Source organism: Dendropsophus ebraccatus, chromosome 14, assembly GCF_027789765.1.
Source record: "Dendropsophus ebraccatus isolate aDenEbr1 chromosome 14, aDenEbr1.pat, whole genome shotgun sequence".
Classification (NCBI taxonomy): domain Eukaryota; kingdom Metazoa; phylum Chordata; class Amphibia; order Anura; family Hylidae; genus Dendropsophus; species Dendropsophus ebraccatus.
Window position 1 is genome coordinate 10652823 of NC_091467.1, and position 18523 is coordinate 10671345.

An 18523-nucleotide genomic window follows, 5' to 3' on the forward strand; every position below is an offset into this window, starting at 1 on the left:
GTCAATGGCAATGCCTCCTACTCTGGTGATCTATGGCAATGCCTCCTACTCTGGTGGTTCATAGCAATGCCTCCTACTCTGGTGGTCAATGGCAATGACTTCTACTCTGGTGGTCTACATCAATGCCTCCTACTTTGGTGGTCTACATCAATGCCTCCTACTCTGGTGGTCTACAGCCATGCCTTCTACTCTGGTGGTCTATGGCAATGCCTCCTACTCCATTGGTCTACGGCAATGCCTCCTACTCTGGTGGTATACAGCAATGCTTCCTACTCTGGTGGTCTACGGCAATGCTTCCTACTCTGGTGGTCCATAGTAATTCCTCCTACTCTGGTGGTCCATAGTAATTCCTCCTACTCTGGTGGTCCATAGCAATGCCTCCTACTCTGGTGGTCCATAGCAATGCCTCCTACTCTGGTGGTCCATAGCAATGCCTCCTACTCTGGTGGTCAATGGCAATGCCTTCTACTCTGGTGGTCAATGGCAATGCCTCCTACTCTGGTGGTCAATGGCAATGTCTTCTACTCTGGTGGTCTATGGCAATGCCTCCTACTCAAGTGGTCTACATCAATGCCTCCTACTTTGGTGGTCTACTGCAATGCCTCCTACTCTGGTGGTCTACGGCAATGCCTCCTACTCTGGTGGTCTACGGCAATGCCTCCTACTCAAGTGGTCTACATCAATGCCTCCTACTTTGGTGGTCTACTGCAATGCCTCCTACTCTAGTGGTCTACGTCAATGACTCTACTTTGGTGGTCTACAGCAATGCCTCCTACTCTGGTGGTCTACGTCAATGCCCCCTACTCTGGTGGTCTATGGCAATACCTCCTACTCTTAAGATTTTGAAATAGAGGTAAATTACAAATCTATATAACTTTTTGAAACCAGTTGATTTGAAAGAAAAAAAAACCTTCAAGATGCGGTAGATTTAACGTGTATTATGCTGTTTACTAACATAGCCCATATTCCACCGTATTGGTAATCTTTTATGTATATCGCCTTATAATGGCTACATTTAGCCCATAATACACGATTGCCCTTGCCATCTGGTCTTGGCTTATTTTGCCCAGTGAAAGCATTACTGTAACCACAATTGTAAAGTACCATGGAGTCAGTCTATGCTTTTCGTATTGATAGAACTGTAATGCCTGTGAGCCGGCCGAGGTGTAATCACACCATCCCCTTATAATAAAGACTTTAGTTATGCGCTATGCAATGGCCTCTTCTCTATGCTGAAGACATCTGGGAGAATAAAATGGTGACGTTCCATAAAATATATATATTTTTTTAGTACCTTATTCCCCAAATCTTGTGTGTTCCAGCTGTCCTCCTTCGCATCATAAACACTGCAGTCAGCCTCCTAACCTCGGCTGATGAGCGAGCGGGGAGGGAGGGAGGCAGCCCGAGTACTGTCAGGCAGCTTGTGAAGTGGATTAGGCTGTATTATAAAGGCCCATTTATGATGGATTGAGGAGTGCGATTCGGCTGAAAACCCTTGTATGACTCCGTGATTGAGCTGGATATAGGATTTGGTTAATACCGATTACAAAATGCGTTCTAAACCACCTGCTAAAAGACGTCCTTGGGGTAAATGTCCTGAGAAAGCAATATTCTGCTAATAGTAATCCTTACACAATAGAAAAAAAAGAAAAAGCTGTACAAACTGCATGTGTCCACTGCTTGTTATTTGTATGACTTAAAGGGGTACTCCAGCATTTTGTTTTCTTTCAAATCAACTGGTTTTAGAAAGTTATATAGATTTTTAATTTACTTCTGTTAAAACATCTCCAGTCTTCCAGTACTTATCAGCTGCTGTATGTCCTGCAGGAAGTGGTGTATTCTTTCCAGTCTGACACAGTGCTCTCTGCTGCCACCTCTGTCCATGTCAGGAACTATCCCCATAGAAAACCTCTCCTGCTCTGGACGGTTCCTAACATGGACAGAGGTGGCAGCAGAGAGCACTGTGTCAGACTGGAAAGAATACACCACTTCCTGCAGGACCTACAGCAGCTGATAGGTACTGAAAGACTGGAGATTTTTTTAACAAAAGTAAATAAAAAATCTGTATAACTTTCTGAAACCAGTTGATTTAAAAGAATCAGCAGAGAGTAACCCTTTAAATAGGCACAGTCCTAAGTGCATGGTTCCAATGATTGGTGGGAGTCAGAACACCCCGACCTCTACAGATCAAAACTTCTAACATGTCCCTACAACATGTCAAAAGTTTCCTTTTTTTCTTAAATTATAACTTATAAAATATTTTTGGAAACAAGTGAAGATTTCTAAACTGTGCTGAATTGTTGAAAGTCTTATCCGGAATAGCCGGTATGTTCCGGTATAATCATAGGCCATAGTAGATGGACAGGAAAACAAATCTGTTTCCCACAATTCTTTCCTGTGTGATGTTTTGTTTGGACAGTAGCAGAGATGCTGCAATACAATCTGCAAGACTGGAAGGAATACAGAGATATTTGCACATAGACTCTGGCGTACGGACAGCTTGGCACTGGCGTTAGCACAAACAAATAGACTGGCTCACGCACTAAGACTGGCAGATAGACAGAAGGAACAGAGACTGGTAAACACAAAGGCTTAATGCTAGCATCCAGACATTGCAGGCTGTAGTATTCACATACCAACAAAGTCATGGTTATAAATCCTGGGTATCAAGAACTTTGTAAAAAAAAAATGTTACTATATGAATTTATGTTTTTAACACTAGGACGTGACTCACCTGTGGCATGTTCGTGTCTTCTGGCATCTTCTTCCTCCTTCTACTGCAGTGACACCTTTGGCCACTAGGGTGTGCATGCTCTGGATTTATAGAGGCAGCTTGCTCCACCTACTTCTGCTGTCTGCCAATCCAGAGCCACCTGCACCTAGTTAAACTAATTTCAGCAGCCACTCCCTTCCTGAGTGTTGTTGCATTTGTGCATTCTAAGTGAAGGTGCATTTCTGTGGACCTGCTGACTCTCTGTGTACCCTGACCTGTGCCTGTTCTTTGGATTACAATTCCTGCCTATCTATACAGTTTGCCTCTCCTGGTTTGTCTGACCTGCCTCTGAAGCTGCCAGCCATGATCTTTTGCCTATATGACTACAATACTCATCTCATCCCTGGTGCTGGGCTGACTCTCCTGCTGATGACCTGGCTTGCTGACTCCATATATTCATTCAAGCTCACCTTTAGGGTAGGTGCAAACGGCCTCCGCTTGAAGTTCCGCCCATTCCATAGACTCAATAATATTTGCTGATGAATTCCGCCGTCTGCCCAAAGAATAGTACTGATCACTGGTTTACCTTCGCTGGATGTAGAAGAAACTCGGGGTCATAAAATGTAAGATGGTGGTCGAGGGTCATGAATTCTCTTTTAAAAAATAATTCCTGACTATACTGTGGTTGCAAACATATTACTCCAGGTTTTATTTTTATATCTACTCCATTGGTCTACGTCAATACTTCCTACTACGGTGGTCTACGGCAATGCCTCCTACTCTGGTGGTATACAGCAATGCTTCCTACTCTGGTGGTCTACGGCAATGCTTCCTACTCTGGTGGTCCATAGTAATTCCTCCTACTCTGGTGGTCCATAGCAATGCCTCCTACTCTGGTGGTCAATGGCAATGCCTTCTACTCTGGTGGTCAATGGCAATGCCTTCTACTTCATACCCATTATATCGGTATGTGTTTCTTAGAGATATAGGCTAAATCCCCTTTTACATGGGCCGATAATTGGCCAGGACGGTGGCTAGAAAAGCTTCTTCAGTGGCTAATCAGAAGCTGTAAAGTTGTCAGCGATCAGCAGGAAGACACCTGGTCCTTGGCTGATCATATTTTTTTGTGCGACTTGAAAATTTCTATCGGCCACACATCTCTATATAAATGCCCGGGCCTGGAGCGCAGGTGTTGCACCAGCTGGTGGGCTCTGGTGTTTTGGAGGCAACTTGTCATGGTGGCCAGGAGTGTTAAGTACTCTCCCCCAGACCTTGGGCACCAGACCTTGGTAGAACTGGTGGGAGGTTTGAATTTACTTGAAACAGCTTCAGTGCAAAACAAGGTGTAGACAATACTGCTCACAGGTGCTAGTGCAAAAATATCGCAAAACTCTTCAGCCAGACTCTTGTAGTAGAAATTAGTAGAAATAAAAAATTATTTGCAAGGATAGTGTACAGATATGCTTCAGATATCTGACCGCCTTCTGCCTACATAGTCTCCGAGACTGGTAGTACGAGTCCCAGGTCTCTGGGTGGAGCAAACTAGTGAAGGTTTCCCCACATAGTCGAGCGTACTGTCAGTAAGGTACTTCAGCTTAGTGCACTTTTGCCTTATTGGGGATCAGTCCCTCTTCCTTTCATTTGGCAGTGACTGTCCTGACTTGAAGATCCACAGCATAGACAAGGGTTGTCTAAGTGTCCAGTTTCCCCACTTCTAAGGTCTAGCAGCGCATAACTGCTGCCAGTCTCTCGCTAGAACTGCATCTAACTGCTGAACCCCTCTCTGAACAGGAAGCCCCTCCCTTTTATAGGGTCGTGTGACAGGAAGAGTAGATGAGAGAGAGTGAGGTGTACAGAAAGTAGACACAGTAAGGCAAAAACACACAATTAGGGCTTAACCTTTCCACATATACTGCAGCTTTGCACAGGAGGAGTGAGACACCTAGTGGCTGCAGTGAAGATTGCAGCTCACAGCACCTGGTGTGACACTTGAGAGAGTTACTTATACCTGAGTGGTATAAGAACTTAGGGAACCACCTGTGTAGGACATTACATAAACATGAGATGTGCCGCCTATTACAATATACTTAAATGGCTGCAATAACAATGCAGTGATCATTTGTGCTGCCCGACCTCATGATTAATCGTGCCCTCTGAAGGCATCGCAAATAAGTGACAATCTTATTGATCAGTGTTTGCTTGTGATCATGCACGGCCCTATATGGGGCCATGGAAAAGGACGCTTACTAATTCCCCATGTGCCTGCCAGTGAGGTGGGCCAACCATGCTAGGAAACTAGGAAGTGATCAGATCCATGGGGATAAGAATGCTGCAGAAACCCACTCCTTTACATGACTGAGGGGAGGTGATAGGCGTATACCCCTTCTAACCACCCAATAAGCACACTAGACACAGATTTAGTGGTAGAAAAGGTCACGGTTTTTATAAAATTAAGTCCGGATTCAGCTTGAAATTCCTTGCGTATTCCTCAGTGTGAATATACCCTAAGTATGTGCACACTATGGAATTTCTGGAGAAACTTCAAGTAGATTTCGCTAGGCAGCCTTCGCTTGAAGTTCTGCCCGTTCCATAGACTCATTTGATATTTGCCAGCAGGTTTAGCAGTGACATGTCAATTCTTTGGGCAGATGGCAGAATTCACCGGCAAATATCATTGAGTCTATGGAATGGGTGGAACGTCAAGCGGAAGCTGCCCGGAAGAATCCCCTTGAAGTCTCCACGGAAATTCCATAGTGTACACATACCCTTAGGGGGCCTTTACACCTACCGGATCCACAGCGGATCTCACTTCTGCGGATTCGAAGCGAAAACCGCTGCGGATCCGGTATCAATTCACCTCTATGATAGCACATATTCGCAGCGGGATTAACATCCCGCTGTGAATATGTGCTTTAACTCCCTGGTGCCCGCAGCCCCGCCGCCGCATCCCCCCATCCCGGCCACATCCCCCCATCAGCCCACCCCCAGCCCGCCGCCGCCCGCATCCCGCCGCCGAGAGCATATAGTACTTGCTCGGCGTCGCGGCTGCAGTGAGGCTGCCGGCTCCGGTCCCGCTCAGATCAGCTGAGCGGGACCGGAGCCGGCAGCCTCACTGCAGCCGCGCCGCCGAGCAAGTACTATATGCTCTCGGCGGCGGGATGCGGGCGGCGGCGGGCTGGGGGTGAGCTGATGGGGGGATGTGGCCGGGATGGGGGAATGCGGCGGCGGGGCTGCGGGCACCAGGGAGGTAAAGCACATATTCACAGCGGGATGTCAATCCCGCTGCGAATATGTGCTATCATAGGGGTGAATTGATACCGGATTCGCAGCGGTTCTCGCTTCGAATCCGCAGAAGTGAGATCCGCTGTGGATCCGGTAGGTGTGAAGGCACCCTTAGGGTACAAACACACACACCGTATACGCAGCGTATTTACTGCTGCGATACGCAGCAAATACGCAGCAGATTGGATCTAAATAACTGAACACAGCATCAAATCTGCTGCAGATCTGCTGCGTATTTGCTACGTATCTGCTGCATATACGGTGTGTGGGTTTGTACCCTTATGGTGCGTTCACACCTACAGGATCTGCAGCTGATTTTCTGCAGCAGATTTCATTTAAATAACTGAACACAGCATCAAATCTGCTGCAGATCTGCTGCAGATCCTGTAGGTGTGAACGCACCCTTAGGGTGCGTTCACACCTACCGCATCCGCAGCTTATTTTTCCGCGGAAATCCACAGGTCTGGTAGTGCAGATTTCAACCTGCGAGAAATCCGCGTATGTGTGCGTTTTGCGGTTTTTCCGCAGCAAGTTTATCGCAACTGAAATGTCCGTTTAAAATGTCTCTCATTCTAAATGGACATTTCAGTTGCGATAAACTTGCTGCAGAAAAACCGCAAAACGCACACATACGCGGATTTCTCGCAGGTTGAAATCTGCACTACCAGACCCGCAGATTTCCGCTGAAAAATAAGCTGCAGATGCGGTAGGTGTGAACGCACCCTTAGGGTGCATTCACACATATAGGATCTGCAGCAGATTTGATGGCCCAGATTGGAAGCTGCAGATTTACTTTGAATCTGCAACTTCAAATCTGCTGCGGATCCTGTACGTGTGAACGCACCCGGCAGACAGAATGTAGAATCCCTCCTGTGAGATTCTAATTTACAATGCAAACGCACTTGAAAGCTATGGCTCTATACCCTATACCCTAGAGCAGCATTTCCCAACCTATATTATTTATAAGGGAAACTTTTATTTTTTAATTGGCTGGTATACAGATTTGTAGATTTGTGTCCAATGCAGGAGAGGTTTTCTATGGGGATTTGTTATTGGACATGGACAGAGGTGGCAGCAGAGAGCACCGTGTCAGACCGGAAAGAATACACTTCTTCCTGCAGGACATACAGCAGATGAGAAGTACTGGAAAACTGGACTCCCTCAACATTACTGGTAATGTATAATCTGGTTTTAGATGTCGGCCATTTTTAATTCCAGTCTTGGATGCCAATCAGCCCCATGCAATGAAGAAGTAGCGCCATTCACAGTGTGAGCTGAGGGGCGTATTTTCACAGAAAACTATAGGGGAGATTTATTGAACATGGTGTAAAGTGAAACTGGCTCAGTCGCCCCTAGCAACCAATCAGATTCCACCTTTCATTTTCCAAAGAGTCTGTGAGGAATGAAAGGTGGAATCTGATTGGTTGCTAGGGGCAACTGGGCCAGTTTCACTTTACACCATGTTTGATAAATCTCCCCCATAATGGGCGTACAATACAAATGTGTCAGGGTTTGGTATGGTGGTGGAGTCACTGCATTCTGGACACACACAGCTGCATTGTAATGTTGCAGTCTTGGTGGTTGCTTGTTGGAAAAGCCGGTTCCCTCCTGCATGGCAGTCACGCAGCTGCTGCATATTGGGGGTGATTAGCAATGAAGTCTTCACTCACAGCCCAGTGCTGACACTTATAGATGGGAGTCTTACAGCTGGGATATAGATGTATCCTCCATGTATAATAACCTCTCAGCATATGGTGAGTTCTACTTACCCTATGAATGTTTCAGCATAGTAATATTCCTCAGTATGACGGTCCAGGTGGGAACGCTATTGTTGCTTTACAGCATTGTTTTCACTCATAATCTTTGTGTCTTCTTGTATTTTATATGCATGACACAAGTAGTGTGCATGCAGGGTTTTTTTTTAGCCTTATGAGCCTTATTCATTGTTTGCAAAAAAAAAAAAAAAGTTATGCATTATCTTGTGCGCATTTGAGTTTTCTGTTGGAAAAAATTGTGCAGAATTCACTTTTTTTGGGGGGTGGGGGGTGGATAGGATAATTGATACATGAGATGAGTGAACTTAGTGACAGTACCACAAGGCCCAGGCTGAAGCACTGGAGGCGGGCAACCCACCCTTAGTGGGAAGAAACTCCAGCCCCTCCATGACGTGACTCCATTAGAATCAATGGAACCCTATCATAGAGGGGCGGGGGTTTCCTCCCACTAAGGGTGGGTCGGCCGCCTCCAGTGCTTCAGCCTGGGCCTTGTGGTACAGTCACTTTAAGGGTGCCTTCACACCTACCGACTCGCAACGTAATAATGCTGCGAGTCGGCTAGGTCCTGGCAGATCACTGTCAGTACATACACGCAGAGGTCTGAACGACCGCTGCGTGTATGTAAATCTGCCGGCCGCTTAACCCCTTCTGATGCCGGCCGCCTCCCGCTCCGCTCTGTATACATTACCTATCCGCGCTGCATGGGGTCCCGGCGTCCTGCTCTCCCGCCCGGCCAATCAGTGGCTGCGGCAGGGCAAAACACTGATTGGCTGGGCGCGAGAGCAGTACGCTGGGACCCCGTGGTGCGAAGACAGGTAATGTATACAGAGCGGAGTGGGAGGTGGCCGGCATCAGAAGGGGTTAAGCGGCCGGCAGATTTACATACACTCAGCGGTCGTTTAGACCTCTGCGTGTATGTACTGACAGTGATCTGCCAGGACCTAGCCGACTTGCAGCGTTATTAACGCTGCGAGTCGGTAGGTGTGAAGGCACCCTAACAAAAATTTGGGTTTGCACAAATGTGAATGATCTGTGTTTGAATTCTGCTGCCTGGAGAGGGTGGATGCAGCCCCCAACTACACCTCCCTTCTCCAGGCAGCAGGATTCAAATGCAGATTGTTCAGGTCCCTCAAGTTCACTCACCATTAATAAATACATTTAAAAAAACAAACAAACCTGCAAAATAAAAGCACACAGCAAAGATAGCAATGGCTAGACAATGATTAATCCTCTCCCTGTATGCTTTTCACTAATGTCATTATTTGGACTACGGCCCAGTTCACACTGAGTAAAATTCCGCCATGCTCAGTGTGAACTGGGCCTAAGGGTCCTACTCCACGGAGCGATAACCGTCCCAATTCAGCCAATTATCGCTCCGTGGAATAGAGACAACGATCAGCCGATGATCGTGTCATCGGCCGATCGTTTATTTAATTTCACACCTAAAATAATCAGGCACCGACCGTGGAATATTATCGCTGTGAATCGATATTCGCTGTGTGGAATATCGATGCGCGGCTGGCGACCAACGATTTCACAAGCACCATATATTACCTAAACATGTTGCAGGTCTTCTCCTTTGCTCCTTCTTCCTCCCAGTCCGGAGCGCAGCAACAGCTTCGGTGCGGCCTGTCTGAGCTGACAGACCGCTCAGCCAATCACTGGCCAGGACCACCTCTGCCAATGATTGTCTGTCAGCTCAGACAGGCCGCACTGAAGCTGCTGCTGTGCGCCGGACCGGGAGGCAGAAGGAGCTCAGGAGAAGCCCTGCAACATGTGTAGGTAATGTATGGTGTTTAGGGCTGCAAGGACATCGGTAATGATGTCCCTGCAGCCCTCGCTAAATGATTATCGGGCCTTGGAATAGGCCCAGTAAACAAGCGCCGATCTAGCAGATCGGCGCTCGTTTACATTATTGATCGGGCCCCCAGTGGCCCATGGAATAGGACCCTAAGGCTGCATTCACATGGTCCGTGTAAAAATAGGACATGTCATAACTCGGACGAGATTGCCCATAGAAGTCTATGAGATCAGTTTTTTTCACAAATTGCACTGATCTGCGAGTATGTAAGTTAACTCCCTGCCAGCCGGAGCATACATCACCTGCTCCCGCTCCGGCTCAGCCAATCAGTGGCTGCGGCGGGGCAGCGCACTAATTGGCTTAGCGGGATGAGCAGACACCGGGATCCCCCAAAGCAAGCCGGAGCGGGAGCAGGTGATGTACTGTATCTGGCCGGCGGGGGTTAACCTACATACTGGCAGTGGGATGCGAGTATGTATTCTCATAGGGATGAACTGACACTGGATCCACTGCGTGAAATCCGCTGCGGATCCCGTGTGTGATTGCACCCTTAAGCAGATCCTTGAAAAACACTGACAAGAATGCGAAACGGATGTTTTTTCCCGGATTACAGAGGTAGCGGATTTCATCCACCGACCCAGAAAATCACTGAACGAGTGAGAAATAATCTGAGGCTATGTTCCCCAACTGTAAAATACACCTGTAATTTTAAGGTCAAATTGCGTCCGTATAAAATAACGACTATCCATTCAATGAACGTGCTCATTATTTACTAACTGCTTTTGCAAAATTACAGCTGTATTTAGCTTTTTTTTTTTAACCCCCTCCCGCAAATGGTCACAGGGATGACACGGGCGCAGAAGCTGCACCTGTGTCATCCGCAGGGGGGCCTGGCTGTCAGTAATAGCCGGGCACGCGCCGCAACTGCCCAGATCCAGGCCGAGCACGGATCTCAGGAGTTAACCCTATAGGTGCTGCGATCAGTGCGTCCTCCCTTCGTCCCCCATGTACAGCTACAGAAGCTGATCAGGCTCAGCCTAATGCTAGGTTTACACGGAGCGATAATTCGCCCGATCATACAATTTCGAAGTACCGACTTTATTTAATAATGATCAGCGTTTCGATGGAACGGTATATTGTACAGAAAATTCGTTTTTGCGTTTTTTTTTTTTTTTTTTTTGCGATCGCTTAAGCCTACCTCGCACGTAGGTAAAATAGGTGAACGACTGTTCACACGGAACGATCTGCGAATTTTTTACGAACGACGATTTGAGAACATGTTGAAAGATCAAAATGAACGATTTCTCGCTCGTCGTTTGATCGTTCGTTGCGTTTACACATATGGTTATCGTTCGAATTCGATTGTTATCGTGCAAATTCGCACGATAATCGTTCTGTGTAAACGCAGCATTAGGCTGACTCTGATCAGCTTTTCCTATTACAGGCATATTGTATTGCAGTGTAGATCAGCACTGCAATGTACAGTAAAGTCCCCATGGTGGGAAGATGAAATAAAGTGTAAAAAAAAAACACACACAAAAATATTAAGTAAATATTTAGTATGGCTGCGTGCGTAATGATGCTGGCAATAAATGTTTTACATAATTAAACCTGTATGGTGACCGCAAAAAATTTAAAATAAGAAAAATGGTAATTTTGAAAAATTATACGGATACAGAAACGCCCCCGTGTTCCGCTACTATAAGAATACTTTGACATAAATGGCGTAACTCCCAGTACTTGCTACTCAATGATCCGTCCTCGTATGAAGAGATTGATAAAATGTTTATTGCTTCATTCTATATTTGCAGACATGGCCGGTAATACACCGGTCATATCACTGAACAGTGTACTCACCCTTACTCATCACTTCTGCAGATTTTCCCAGTTAAAAAAGTACTACAGAGAAAAATAATCAAACCAACTGGTGTCAGAAAGTTATACAGATTTTTAAGTTATTTCTAATGAACAATGTTCAGTCTTCTTACTTATCAGCTGCTGTATGTCCTGCAGGAAGTGGTGTATTCTCTCCAGTCAGACACAGTGCTCTCTGCTGCCACCTCTGTCTGTCAGGAACTGTCCAGAGCAGCAGCAAATCCCCATAGAAAACCTCTCCTGCTCTGGACAGTTCCTGACATGGACAGAGGTGGCAGCAGAGAGCACTTTGTCAGACTGGAAATAATACACCACTTCCTGCAGGACACACAGCAGCTGATAAGTATTGGAAGACTGGAAATTTTTAAATAGAAATAATTTACAAACCCATACAACTTTCTGAGACCAATTCATCTGAAAACTTTTTTTTCCTAGGGGTTATACAGGATTAGAAAAAAAAAAAAACACTGCTTATTTCTATTGCCCTCAGGTTGTCAGGTTATTCATGTCAATGGAACCGAACTTAAAAACCCACTCAAACTGAGGACAGGAGTAATGCTGTTTCTTGAAGAAAGCGACCATGTTAGCCTAGGCCTGGATAACCCCTTTAACTAGGGAGCACAAACTGTGCAGCATAGAAATCCTGTGTTAACATATCCTTAAAGGGGTTATCCAGCGCTACAAAAACATGGCCACTTTCCCCCTACTGTTGTCTCCAGATTGGCTGGGGTTTTGAAACTTAGTTCCATTGAAGTAAATGGAGCTTAATTGCAAACCGCACCTGAACTTGAGACAACAGTAGGGGGAAAAGTGGCCATGTTTTTGTAGCGCTGGATAACCCCTTTAATGTGGAAATTCCACTTTTATCTCTTAAAGCTCCAGGTTCCTTTTGCTGTCTGCAACAAGTATCCGGTCCTTGCGGTGAGGTGTCCCTGCACAAAGCTGCGGAGAGAGGTGAGCTGGATTTTCTTCCCTTTTCCTCAGTTTTGGGTGATTATTTGCATGATGAGCGCAGCTGGAGTCCGATCGTTTGGCATTTGATTACCGGCGGCTGAAGAAGATGGATGCAGCCCTAGGGAGTCCTGGGAAACATTTATATCGGTTGTATCCATGTTTCCAGGACTCCCTAGGGTTGTATCCAACTTCTTCAGCCACCGGTAAGGCTGGGTTCACACTACGTTCTTGCAATCCGTTTTTTTCAAAAACGGATGCATGTGTGTGCATCCGTTTTTCCATTGAATCCATTATAAAAAAAAAATCAGTTTTTTTTTCACAGACACAAAAATGAGGTAGACTTCGTTTTTGTGTGCGTAAAAAAAAACAACAACAAAAAAAAAACGGATCCGTTTTGACCTGTTTTTTTTTTAATAATGGATTTCAATGAAAAATGGATCAAAATGGATGCACACACATGGATCAGTTTTTTTCAATGTGCTTTTCATCCGTTTTTTTGCAAGAAAACAAACAAACAAACAAAAAAACGATTGCGGAAACGTAGTGTGAACCCAGCCTAATCATATTGTTCAGGTGAATTTGAGTGCCCGAAGTTTGCTCAACTCTACTCCAGACTCTTCCACTGGAGATGCCAGATGAGTCTGGAGGAGGATTATTACCCTCTCTACATGTGTTCAGAGAATATGGATCAAAGTACTGTCTGCCAATGAACGGTCAACATGATGCACTGGTGAACTATAACCCCACTATTTCTGATGCAACTAAATAAGACTTTCGGCACACACACTGCAAATCGATACAGTATACAGTCGATATGTAGTGACATGATGGCGCGCTGTGTTTTCTCCTGTAATAAAGCTGAAGATGTAGAAGCGGCGTGCCCTTTATGTGTCCTATACTTGCCTGCGCTGTGGACACGGTCCTCGGAGACATCAGCTTTGTCCTTCCTGTCTTTTCCTAAAAGTGCACTTAGCGGGAGGAAACTTCTGAACTGATCATTGTCACACCTCACCTTTTAACGTGCACTATTAGTGCGGCTCCCATGTCCTTCAGGAGCGGAGGGGACACGGCTACTGGCATATACTGCAAGTATATCAGTACATGGATTTATATATATGGGATGTAGGGATGGGGAACCTGCAGCCCCCCAGCTGTTGGAAAACTACAATTCCCATCATGCCTGGACAGCCAACGGCTGTCCAGGCATGATGGGAGTTGTAGTTTTGCAACAGCTGGAGGGTGGCAGGATCCCCATCCCTGCCCCAAAGCGAGGATATAGCTGGAGAGAATGTCTGTCCAGAAAGGAGCCCAGGGCCAATAAAATCGCTGCTTGGTCCAGGGTGGCTACAGAACTAGAGAAGAGGGCAACTTCATCATGCTTGGGTCCATCTAAACCCGAGCGTGCAGCATTTGTTTATCGGTGGCTGAAGAAGTTGGGTCCAGCCCAAGAGAGTCCTGGAAAACATTGATATATCCTATCCATGTTTTCCATCTGGGTTTCCTGACCCATGGGGTTCTATGGGACAGAGATACCCTTCAGGAAAGGGAGTCCGTACCCATCTGCTATAATTGTCTGGAATTCCGGAACCGATACCCCATAGGGTTCTATGGGGTCATCCAGAATCTGTCTGGAATTTCGCATGCTTTGCTTGGCAGCCCAGCATCTAGGCAAGTGCTGTTAGGTGCTGGCACTCGCCCTTTAACTGTATGTGCTCCAAATGTGGAGCGTATACAATTAAATTCGGTGCTGTGTTTGACAGAGCTGGCAGCCATTGGCTCCCGATCCTGTCAATGACTCTTCTGGCCCAAGAGGCCACTACCAAGCCCAACCATCCCGCCCAGCACTGCGCGTGTTTTTATGTTTTAGGGGTTTTTTTTATCCTCCATTTTTACAATCAGGGTACACCCCTGATAGTTACAATAGCTCAAAACTGGTCCTGTGACCACAGTGCAGGATGTTTAGTTATGGGGAACCTGGAAGTTTCGTATATTCGCTCTTTCACATCTCGAATACAGTGCTGAGGTGTGTGTGTGTATATGTATATGTGTATGGATATATATACACTGTGCACACATGACTAGTACCTCCTGTCTTTCCCATTCTACCTGCAGGAGCAATGGTGAGTAGTAAGACCATGTTCACACTTGTGTTGCTTGGTGGCAGCTTTCTCCGCCGGTGGTGTCTGCTAGGTTTGGGGGGGCACTTTGGGTTTGGTCCTGTGACATTGGGGTTGCAGGGCCGTTCTATGGCCTCCCTTCCTTGTTTGTGCTCGCTTTACGGGGTTGGCAGCTGCTGACTGACACAATGGTGAGTTAGTGTAGGGACTCATGTGAACCAGGGGACTGGCACGTGGTACATGGGGCAAAATGGTTTGATCTAATTATATACCAACATCCTGGCATTGGTTTTTAAATGTAGCCAAGAGGCATTAGTGTCAGCCATAGGTGTAGGGTGCAGCAGCTCCTTTCTCTCCATGTCTATATATACTTCTGGTACTTCTCCTTGATCGATGCCTCCTCTGATATAACCACATGAACCAATCAGGTATCTTAATGGGCAAAAATATAAAAACTTCAATATTATAACTTCTTATTTCTGAAGCGGAAACCCTGAATATGACATGAGATCCTTTTAGTAATATGTGAAGCTCTTGGATTAAACATGAAGGAGATAGGTGGAGTAAGAGCTGTGATATTTCTGCCGTGGTTGTGCCGCCGAGCACATTGTCACGTAGGTGGAGGAAGGATGAAATATTCATGCTCTGAGTGATGGAGATCAGAGATGGATCCTACCTCCGAGCATAGACAGGCCGTGTGCCGGAGTTCTCGGGAGTCCCTGGAGACATCTGGTCCTCCGCTGTAGACCTTGTGTTTCGCATAGAACCGGTAGAGACGCTTCTTGAATTTGATTCTCTGTATTACAACAGGAGATTTAGTAAGAGGAGCCCATGCATCAGGCTGGTCGTCTGTCAGGAAGATGCCAGAGGTTTTATAGCTACAGGTAAATATGGAGGGAACTGACAAATATTCCCTCTGTGCTCCAATAAACAAGAAGTTACTGACTAGATAAAACACATAGTAATGTATCATACACAGTATGTGAGCTAAGGTGGGAACCCTAAAGAGACAGATGGGAATATACCATAGAGAGAGTCGCCCATTGGGATGCCTAATAAGAAGGTATACCAAACTGTTGGTCTCCCTGCAGGTTGTACGAAGAAAGATCGAGAACCGAGATGGAGAACCTACAAGTCCTGTCATACGTGGGCAACCCAAGCCGCCGTATCTTTAGCTGCGCAGGCAGGATGGGAATTGTAGTTTTGCAGCAACTAAAAAGCCGAAGGTTTCCCATCCATGATGTTTTAAGATATAAAATGGGCGTTGTTTTTTATTTTTTTAAATACTGAATTATGATAAATTTAATGACAAAACTGGTAGGGATTCCCATTGCGTGAAATTTTGAGGTAATTTTGATTCTGTAAAAAACATGATTTTGAGGGGCCATTTTTTTGTGTAAAAAAATGTCTGGTAGAATAGAATGTGCTGTTGCAAAGAGGAAAAAAATTAAATATGAATAAACATTTTTAGGCTATGTTCACAAAATGTAAAAATAAAGGCTGTATTTCATAACAATGGGCGATGGAAAAAAAAAACTACAAAAAATCGGCTGATGTTTCCAGCAGGGTTTGTTTTTATTTGGATGAGTGTACATAGCCTCACCTTTTGGGGCTCTTTCTGATTTTTCTTCTATTTTTATTTATTTTTCTACACTTTTCTTACTCACTTTTTCCCTTTCTGTGTCTTTAGTTCCTTTACCCTCTTTTTAATTTTGTTTTTCATCTTTTCCTTCTCTTTTATTTGTCTTTAGTATATTTTTTTATTATTAGAACTTGTTACAATACATATAACAGGAGGGGGCAACAACAAGGTATCCTTTCCCTTCCCTTCCTTTCTCTTCCTTCCTTCCTTCCTTCCTTCCTTTCTCTACCTTTCTCTTCCTTCCTTTCTCTTAATTCCTTCCTTTCCCTTCCTTCCTTTTCTTTCCTTCCTTCCTTCCTTTCTCTTAATTCCTTCCTTCCCTTTCCCTTCCTTCCCTTTCCTTCCTTCCTTCCTTGCTTTTCCTTCTCTTCCTTCCTTTCCCTTCTCTTCCTTCCTCTTCCTTCCGTTCCCTTTCTCTTCCTTCCCTCCTTTCCCTTCCTTCCTTTCTTCCTACCTTCCTTTTCCTTCCTTTCCCTCCCTTCATTTCTCTTCCTTCCTTTCCCTTCCTTTCTTCCTTTCCCTTCCTTTCTTCCTTTTCCTTTCCATTCCTTCCTTTTCCTTTCCCTTCCTTCCTTTCCCTTCCTTTCTTCCTTTCCCTTCCTTTCTTCCTTTTCCTTTCCCTTCCTTCCTTTCCCTTTCTTCATTTCCCTTTCTTCCTTTCCCTTCCTTTCTTCCTTTTCCTTTCCCTTCCCTTCCTTCCTTTCCCTTTCTTCATTTCCCTTTCTTCCTTTCCCTTCCTTTCTTCCTTTTCCTTTCCCTTCCTTCCTTTCCCTTTCTTCATTTCCCTTTCTTCCTTTCCCTTCCTTTCTTCCTTTTCCTTTCCCTTCCTTCCTTTCCCTTTCTTCATTTCCCTTTCTTCATTTCCCTTCCTTCCTTTCCTTTCCCTTCCTTTCTTCCTTTCTTCCTTTCCCTTCCTTTCATCCTTTCTTCATTTCCCTTCCTTTCTTCCTTTCCCTTTCTTTCCCTTCCTTCCTTTCCCTTCCTTCCTTTCCCTTCCTTTCCCTTTCTTCCTTTCTTTCCCTTCCTTCCTTCTTCCCACTCTCTTTTATTTTCCTCTTTCACTTTTTCTCCCCCTCTTTTTCCTCCCTTGCCATCATCTTTTCTACGCCTTTCTCGTCTGCTGCTTATTTTCCCCTTGGTCAGATGGTTCTTTTCTTGTGTGAGATTTTATCTTCCTATATTTGCTCGCTGTGTAGAGACTGGAAGACTTTGTAGATTCTCGGGATTACCGGTTATTTTCCATTTTTGTTGTTGTGAAGATTACATTGAAGTAAATAAGATTTTAGATCTCTTAGATCAGTCAGACCTTGCGGCGCACATATTGTGGTATTCGGCATGCTGTGGTTAGTTATTACTGCCATTTGCCCAATCTCTCTTTTAATTGGGGTGGGGGGGGGGGGAGGAGCAAAGCCCCAAAGAAACCAAACATACTGAAGGCTTTACTGCAGGGATTGGGAACCTTCAGCCCTCCAGCTGTTGCAAAAATACAATTAAAATCATGCCTGGGTAGTTGTACTTTTGCAACAGCTGGAGGGTTGTATGTCCTGCAGTCTGTAACACTCTCTGCTGCCACCTCTGTCCATGTCAGGAACTGTCCAGAGCAGGAGAGGTTTTCTGTGGGGATTTGCTGCTGCTCTGGACAGTTCCTGACATGGACAGAGGTAGCAGAGAGAGCACTGTTTCAGCCTGGAAAGAATACACCTCTTCCTACAGGACATTCAGTAGCTGAACTGGAACTGGAAGACTGGAGATTTTTTTTTTTTTTTTTTTTTTTTTTTTTTTTTTTTTTATATAGAAGTTATATACAAATCTGTGGCACTTGCTGGAACCAGTTGATTTGAAAGAAAAACATTTTAGTGAACTGCCCCTTTAAGTTTTATTATCTCCAGTGAGAACGGTCTATAAAAGAAAGATGGAAGAAAAAAAAAAAAGCTAAAAGCCTGTTACTGTAGTGAAATCTAGCAAGCCTTATGTAAAGTGCTCATGTGTGCAGTCAGTGTACTCAGGAGAACGAGACAAACACATTAGCGGTAATGCTGCAGGATTGGGCATTAGAGGGAGCATTAGTAAAAGATACTGATGTCATGTTAGAGGAGATTTAGCATGCCGGGAGAAGTGTAAAACCTGTCCATAGAGACATGAAGCCAAGTGTTCAGGAAAGCTCCTGGTCATTGACATTCAAGCCATTACTGAAAGTTTTACTTAAAGTGAATCTCCAGGCACTGAGGCTCATTATCCTTAGCACATTTTTTGGCAATTGCCTAATAAAAAAAAAATTAAATAAAAATTATATTCACAGCTGTTCTTTATGTTAAGTACTTGTTCTACGTAAAGGAAATGAACCCTTTGTGTGCTGACTTCCAT

At 45.2% G+C, this 18523-nt stretch overlaps 1 long non-coding RNA gene across 1 annotated transcript in view; it reads left to right on the forward strand.

The window, feature by feature from the left end:
• The first annotated feature begins 7485 nt into the window (after window positions 1-7485).
• Window positions 7486-18523, forward strand: part of LOC138772102 (uncharacterized) — a 290564-nt gene continuing 279526 nt past the window's right edge. The window contains exons 1-2 of the long non-coding RNA XR_011359710.1: window positions 7486-7749; window positions 12323-12400. This is a non-coding gene — a long non-coding RNA (uncharacterized lncRNA). The remainder of the gene's footprint in view (window positions 7750-12322; window positions 12401-18523) is intronic.